Source organism: Caloenas nicobarica, chromosome 15 (assembly GCF_036013445.1).
Source record: "Caloenas nicobarica isolate bCalNic1 chromosome 15, bCalNic1.hap1, whole genome shotgun sequence".
Classification (NCBI taxonomy): domain Eukaryota; kingdom Metazoa; phylum Chordata; class Aves; order Columbiformes; family Columbidae; genus Caloenas; species Caloenas nicobarica.
This window is the reverse complement of record NC_088259.1, coordinates 13,100,366-13,108,804: the sequence shown is the minus strand read 5'-3', so window position 1 is coordinate 13,108,804 and position 8,439 is coordinate 13,100,366.

Here is an 8,439-nt window from a genome sequence, read left to right as displayed (position 1 = left end):
CCCTTCAAACACAGTAAAACAACATGGGTGTGATAATGTGGGGCTCGGTTGTCTTCGGAAGCAGTGGGAGGAGGAGGCCAAACCGTGATGGCTCTGATGGTCTAACACTTGTGCCGGTGCTGGCACTGAAGGTTGAGGTTTAGTGCATGTTTTAAAACTGAAAAACTAGGTTTACTTTTTGCAAATAAGGCAAAAAATCAAAGTACACATACGCCCTCAGCAGAACCCCACGACCATGCAAAGTCACTTTTCCTTGTAAAACTGGCTGTTTCACTGAGCAAAGGGAAACTTCAGGGGGAAAAAAGCTGGTGTTGAAGTTCACAGCAGTAATCCCGTCGACTGCAACGAGAAGAAGTGGAGGTCTGATTCTGCAGGCACACATTTGCTGATCAGAGGCTTCAGCGTGCTGGGGTGAGGTCTCAGCGTGGTGGGTTTATTACTTTGTCAAAAATAACGTGTAACATCTTTAATGCGAAGTGGGACAAACTTATCTGTCATGGGTGCATAAGGAATTAAAGTTTAATGATACTTGCCAAGATAAAAATAACAAAGTCCATTTGTAATGCAGACACTCCTTTTTCTAGCTGATGTTTTTATCTCTTTTTGTTTCTCAAATTCCCCAAACTAATCATTCTCAGTAAATGTCCAAACCACTGTGGTTTTATTGTATTTACAAATACATAAATTATCAAATGCATAGGCAAAAAAGTTGTCCTTTATAATGACGTTAGAGAGAATGGAAAAATTTTGCAAGAAGTTACCTTTACAAAGCAGGACATATTCTTTTCAGACATAGACAACTGGAACCTAGAAAAATGATGGTGCAGGTAGTGTTTTACTGGTAACGAAATACAGTTTTGGCCATGCACTTTTCATATGACACTTCCAACCCCTAATGCTAATTTCCTTCATTTCTTTTGGAGTATTTTAAGAGCATTTGTTTGAGGGAGGGAATAAAACCAAAGCAGAGTCATTTTTACACAGGTGTTTGAAAATTTTAATAATCATATGTAAACAATAATGAGCTTTTGTCATAGAGCAACAGGGCATAGCGATAGATTTCATTCGTATGGCCGCTTTCATCCCTGCAGCCCCCAAGGGACCTTATCAAAGTAACCGAGTCATAAGCACTTTTTCTTTGGAAGAATTCCTCCTGCCACCCTTGTGTTGCAGAGCTGTCTGAGCGCAGCCGTGCAGCTGTTTCGCAGCGCGCCGCCCCGGGAGGATGAGAAAAGGGCCACAGCCTGCTAGAAATACCGGGAGGATTTAGACAAGCGATCGAGTCTTCCAACCTGGAAGTCTGCCAGGACATCAGGCTTAAATTCTCAGCTCGTGTAAAAATTGCTGGGTAATCTTCAGCTCCTGCAGAGGACCAGCAGTGTAAAAATGCCTATAATTTTTATTATCAAATAATTACAGACTACCTGCTGGGCAAAGCATGTGGAGGGTGACAAATGATTGCAAACAGCCTGTAATTCCAGCAGAACTATGTGGCCTGATTTACACATTCAAAGTGAATATGAGTTGTTCCTATTCTGATTCAGGAGCACTTTACTCACGGTGCTGTAAATACTGACACAGCTGCAGGGTAACTGGGAACCAGACCAAGGTGTTTTTACATTAGCTATGCTTCACTTGCCTGGCACCTTGTGTAATATTCATTCCTGTGCAAAACAGGTACAGAATATTTGAACTCAGAATCATGCACTCTTGTCAGCAATGCAGGGCAATGAGTTGCCTAGCCCCCGAAGGCCAAATATTTTTTCTTCCCCTTGCCAGACTGGCAGGGATAGGCAACCACACATGAAGGCAGCAGGCCAGGAATAAGCCAACAGCTCTGAAAATACTGTTTGTCTGAAGAAAGGGATCCTCTGAGTCAGGTCCCCAAAAAGCCATATCCATAAGCCATAGCAACTCTGCTTCTGAAGTTCAGTCTCAAAGGAGTAATACCAAGGGATAAAATGTTTGCAGAGCTGAAAATACTGGGTGACCTGAAAGTGCTGAGTATGTGCATTTGCAACTGATGTTTACCCTCTAGAACCACTTGCACTCTATTTCAGTTTCAGGGGTGTATTTTATGGGGCTATGGGAATTACTGTACTGTAACAACTTTCTAGGATGGCCTATATGTTTAGGCACAAGACTACCTCAAAAATGTTAGTGAAAGATCAGTATTAAAATATAATTTTTTTTTTAACATTCAGACTCTGTTCTCATCCAGGTAATTTCAACTGCTATGGCTGGTCACCTGTAAAATATTGTGCATCAGGATAGAGTTTAAAGGCACAGCCCACATCTTTCTCAATGCCCGTGGATGACTTCCAATCTATGGCTTCTTTTGTGAAGTCTCAGCCAAGAGTAAGTGGACTTGAACAATAAATCCTTGTTTTGGGGGGGCTTGTGGGAGAAGAACTAGGCATCCTTCATGGCAAGGACCTCATTGATTCTCACTGGGAAACTCTGGAGGGAGCTATATACATTTAACACTCTTTGAGTCACCAACAGATGGGCCATGATGCAGAGTTGGCAGGTGGGGACAGAAAAAAAGATACAAAAAAGCTATAAAAAATAAGCAAAGCTGGAAAGGATTCTTGAATTTCTCAGGAAAATAAAAACACTATAAGGTGTAGATTCTATTTCTTTCACTCTTAAATAAAAACAGTTAATACGTGCAGAGGATTCTTCATCAGAAATACAATGTACAGAGCCTTTATTCATTAACTCTCATAATGTGGCCAGAGGAAGGTAGCGTTATCTTCCCCGCAGGGACACCAGGGCCAGGGATGATACGTTTTGCTCAAGTAAGTGAGTGGTGTCATCAGTGCATGTCTCAGGACATCTCTCAGCTATCACGTTCAGTAATGAGTGCCTCATGTCTCTCAGTTCAGCACAGAACAATACCTGCCTGCTGTGCCATGTACTGTATCATTGCCACACTTTTCACAATTAGTAAAGAAAGAGTAACATTGCCCTCCTTGATCACCTCTTGTTTCTCATGCCAACCTGATCTCAAGCAGGTAATTTTCTCTTGCTTTTTCATGATTCGCAACAGCCTCTTTGGGCTCTGGCATTGGAGGCTGCTGGTGACTACAGACAGAGATTGCTGGCGTTTCGGTTGTCGTTATCAGCCACCTGAGATGGGCACCTTCTGACAGTGGAGCAGCGAAGGAAATAACACCTTCCTTTAGCTGGTTTCTTTGAGCTATTCACTGAGAAGTAGTATTTAAAAAAAAAAAAAACAACAACAAACTATTGCAGAGTCATACTATGTATACTCAGTGCACTTTACAGAGTAACAATAGGAAAATGTGAGTAAGCCTTCCAGGGTACCTGGCTCAGTCTATGTATTTATATGCTAAAAAACACTGAAGTATTATTTACACGCTTAGCTGGGGTTTGTCCTTTCTAGAAAAGTCTGGACTGCTACCTGTTATACTTGGCTCATGATGATTTAAATAAGAATTTATAGACCCTAAACCATCTGCAAAATGTCCCAGTTCTTCAAGGCCAATGTAAATGCAATGAGGGGGGAAAACCACAGAAAGAAAAGGTTAACAAGATTTCTCCTTGCCTCCCCCTTGGCACATTTTGTAATTAACTTTATAATGTCTGGGAGCAAAGGTTTGAAGCAGATAAAGCTCCCACATCCTTGGAGATAATTGCAACAGTTTGTGTAGCACATTACACCAGAAGCAACTTGGTTTGGATTCATTGCACTGCAAGTTGTTGAGAAGATGTGCACTGCAGGGCACTGTGGAACGCGGGCTTCACATCTCAACGTGAAAGCAGCTTTCTGTGATTTATATCGTCATGCTAATCAGGAATGCACATTAATTCAAGGTCCCTTTGGGGACTAGGGGAAGAAGAAAGAATAAAAAATGAGCCAGCTTTCTATCTCGTGCAAGGTGCCACTGTTTTCCAAAGTGTGAATGAATTAATTGTGTCATTAGTTTTTACAGGCAGCTTGATAAGAGATCTTGCTGCACACTGCAGTGAGAACCACAGGTGACAGAACCTTCTTTTGCCCCCAGACTCTATCAGCATTAAGGAAATTTAAAATTTAAATAGATCTTGAAACTCTAGCCCACATTTTCTTATGAATGACAGATCCTTCCTGCCCTCAGTCCACCACATTTCTCCAAGCCTGAAAACTGATGCTTCCTTCTTAACAGCAAAAAGTGGGAAAGATGTTTGTGGTCTGGTGGTTACACCATGGGGTTGGAAGGCAGAAGAAGTGTTGTTTCAGATCTGGGCCAAGTTTCTTGTTCACCATAGACTTGATCCTGCCAGATACTGAGCACCCATTGATTTTTCAAGGCCAAGCCCTCACGCAATTAATGTGAGTCCAAGTTCTTGTTCCAAAGCGAAATCTGGGCCTGCATTCAAAAAAGTTGGTGCTGATTCTGTGGTTATGCTGCTTCCTTCGCAATCCCAGCAGCCCAGCATTAGTTTCCATTCTCCCTTCTAGTGGCAGGAGATCTGGGACAGTTGTACTCTAACACTTGACACTTCCAAAGCCCTGATTGCTCATTAACATTTCATTTTGTGCCTCTCTGGGGTTCAACTTTTTCAGTTTAGTAGGAGGTCCTGTTCTCTTCTGTTTCTGCCCATACCCAGGCAGGGAGTAGAATAAGAATTTGGAAAGAAATTGCTTTTATTGTTATGAATTGCAAAATCACCACTAGCTGTGACTTTCACTAGAGGAGAAGCTACTATAGAGATGGATGTAGCGTGTATTGAGACTGGTTTCTTTAGGGCAGTGTGCGGTTTAGAAACAATAAACAAGCATAACCATATATATAGTCTGTTGGCTAGGCAAGTAATAAGACTTCCTCAAGGTTTATTAGTGTTCATCCACTAGGACTGTAGGAATTTAGGTGCTGGCGTCTTGTAAATACCTTAGGTGCGTGACTTAATGTATGTTTTCCATGGACCTTGTGGTGACTGTGAACTAATTCTAAAGTTCTGCAAAACATAACCAAGAAAAGCAGGTCTATTGTCAGTGACTCCATAGGGGTCCCTGAATCCTAAAAGACTGGAAACCACCACTGAGATCAATGGATGGACTATTTAGATTGGATATGGCCCCTTTTCTGTATCCTATATGTAATCCAGTTTTCAGTGTAAGATATCAATGTAAGAAGTGCCAATAGCACCACTGCATACAGAAAATGGCACAAATCCGGCTGACTGCAAAGGTCTGTGGCCCCAAGCATGGCCTCTGCCACTCTGCAGACAGAGGAAAGAAGAGGGAACTTAGGCCATCAATAGAGAAAGGTAAAATAACCGTATCTTTGTTCAGTGACTATAGTAACCATAAGCAGCTGTTAAAACAGATGGTAGTGTGTTAAAAATCCAAGCCCTTTCGGTGGTCCCTAGTCCAGGGCTGTTATAATAAGGCTTGTTTTCTCCTCATTAAAACAATCATTTACTCTTTACGTTTAGGAAGATAAATGTTCTCAAGGCACATAACGATATCGGCAAAGATAAATTACAAAGGCCACCAGCCAAATTCATGCTACTGTGAGGAACGCATCATAAATCGTTGCAGCAGACACATGTCTACTCTAGAAGCAATGTTAGTATGCACCTGTTCACGGCTTGAGACCAGCTCCTTGCACGTTATATTCCTGCAAAGCATGAGAATAATCTTTACAGGAGTCTGCAAATAGCCCTAATCAGGAAAGCACTTAATCACTTATTTAATTCTTGCTCTACCCAAAAAGTATTTACTGAGATGAAATTTAGTTCATGCCTTACATGTGTAGTATCCTTGCATGCTCAAAACATTATTCCACCATGTGCATTTTTTCTAGTCTATTTATGTGCAATTTCCTTGCCACTGTTCAAACCCATCGCAAAGTGTTTTCAAAGCTTTTTTTTTTAAAGGTAGAAGGAAACAATGGAATAAAGGATGTCTTTTGAGTGCCTTGGATTATACAGCACATTTTCGTCTGTGAGTGCCCCGTGGACACCTGGCTGTTCCTTATACTTTCCAGTACTTCTTGTTGCACAAACCCTTCATGCTGCCCCATAGCAACCACCAACTGTCCCAAAATGCTGATCTATTAACCAAACAATCTCTGCTAAATATTGCCATGTGTAAGTGTACTACTATTTTTCTAATTGCTAAAAACATGTCCTTCCTGCATTCGATAGTCTCTAGAAGAGATTGTTAACATCTGGGTATTGAGCACAATAGAGGCTTTAAACTTAAAGGAACATTGTCCAGGTTAGCCGGTGAATATGGCCATATGTATTTTTTTTAGAGTTTTTTTTTCATGTTATCCATGTTAGATTCAGATCCATGATTTAATGACTCTCCTGAGGATTAAGTCAGCAGAGAGCATAGTTCATTATAAAAAGAATAGACCTGAGAGAAGATGGATGTAACCTAGAACAGGTGATGATGGATTGGAATGAGGGGATGAGGGGAATGGGGGAATGAGGTGTGAGGGGAACAAAACCTCTCTTGGTATTTTCTGCTGTGGTTCTATGGGATGGCTGTGAGTCTTATGACCCAGTTGTCTTATGGTCCAGTTGTTCCCAGATATTGAAGGATCCGTGTCTGAAGAGTATTCCAGACTGAGCTTTGCCTGTGGCTTCAGCAGTGAGGGAGTCCATCTTACATATGGCTGTAATAATTTTGGAAACATAGTTTTATTTTCCACCACTAATTGCAAGAGGCTTTTTCCTCCTGCTTTTTGCTTGCCGTGGAGGACAAGTAATTTTTATTCTTTTTTCTAGACAGCTTCAATTCCTGCAGTTGTGAACTGATTTGCTGTTACAGCATTTGTATTTTAAGCATGAAAAACAGATGTCTAGACCGATTAGTGTTGTGGAGAGATTTCTTTGGTATTTGAACTATAAATATGGCAAATTTCCTCTCATCTTGTATTTTGTAATTTGTTTTTACAAAAGTATCTAATCTTAAATCACACCGTGTCTATGTTTAGTTATACCAGTCCCTTGGAGCCAATACGGTCTGTCACATCATCAACAGTTTAGGTATTCCAAAAATAAGATGAATTTAAATCCGAGCTCTCTACCTGTATGTCCCAAAACCTTGGGGATAAAGCAGAGATACTCCGCATTTACAGAAGCAGGATTTAATCTGCAGTATCTTGGTGCTGTAAACAATGATAGTGTTGGGCTCAAGGGCCAGGCTCTCACAGCCAGAGGTGACCTGCGTGACTCCCGGTGCCAGCCTTTCCCTTTTCCTGCCTCTGCATCCCGGTGCACGGCTGCCTGGCTGCACGGACGCTGAGAATTCGCAGCTGGACAAATGCTGGCACCACCTCGCGATGCCAGTGACAGGAGCCTGCAGCTGCAGATGTGCTGCGGGACAGGGGGGAGACAGAGACCTGCACCCAGAGCCCAGCTCTGCGAGTCACTGCCCAGCCTGACACCCTGAGCTGACAGGGGAACCTTTGATCTTCTGCAAACGGAAACTGCGATTGATTCTTTTCCTTGAGAGGCATGACTGGTGTTACATTTCCCGAGCTGGACAAGGGTGGTCCAGATGTCCATGACAGATTTTTGCATAAGCACTTTACATTTTTGTTTTTCTAGCTGTTTGCTCTTCTTCCCCATCTAAAAAAAAAAAAAAATCTCTTCATACACAGTTGCTGTTGTTGAAATCACTACCCTAAAAAAGAAGTTACATCAGCCTTCAATAGTTTATTGGATCTCTGGTTGCTAGCCGGTAAAATAGACAAAAATAGGCAGACGGGAAAAACTGTGGGACAGTTATTTATGTGAATTTTGGGTCATTTTTTCTTTCAAACAAGTTAGTAGTACAACCATATGCTGGAAAAAATATGCCAAGTTTTACCCAATCTACTTGCAAGTCAAATAATTGGACATATGACCAGATTATTCAACTGCATGTGCATTCTGAACAATCTGGAACATGATTTTTTATGGACCAGATTCCAAATTATTCAGACAATCTGCAAAGAGTCAAAATGCAATAAAATGTCTTTATTCTGTCTCCATCTTTATTCTCCTGCATGTTTATGTGTCCACACCACAACTGCTGTGTATGCAGAGGTCCCAGTCCTACATGCAGAGAGCTGAACAGGATCAGAGGAGAAACACAGACTAGTTCTGTACCTCTGGGGTTTTTGTAAAGATGGGCAGACCGAAAATGTAGATCCGTTCCTGTTCAGTAAAGAAATCAGAATGGCCCGAATGTGTTTACTGCATACCGGTGAGCTACCAGTATGGAAACACTGCTGTTGGAGCATCCTGCTCTCTGTCCATATGTACAAGATATATGATCAGCAAAAGCATCTTTCTTCATGAAATACAATGCAAGAACATGGGCAATGGAAGAAGCTCTTTTTTTCTGCTTTAACTGGTAAAAATCTCACTGACTTAAGGTGTATGATCTACATGCATGACCTGCAAGTGAAAGCTGGTCCTCCTTGGTCTGTG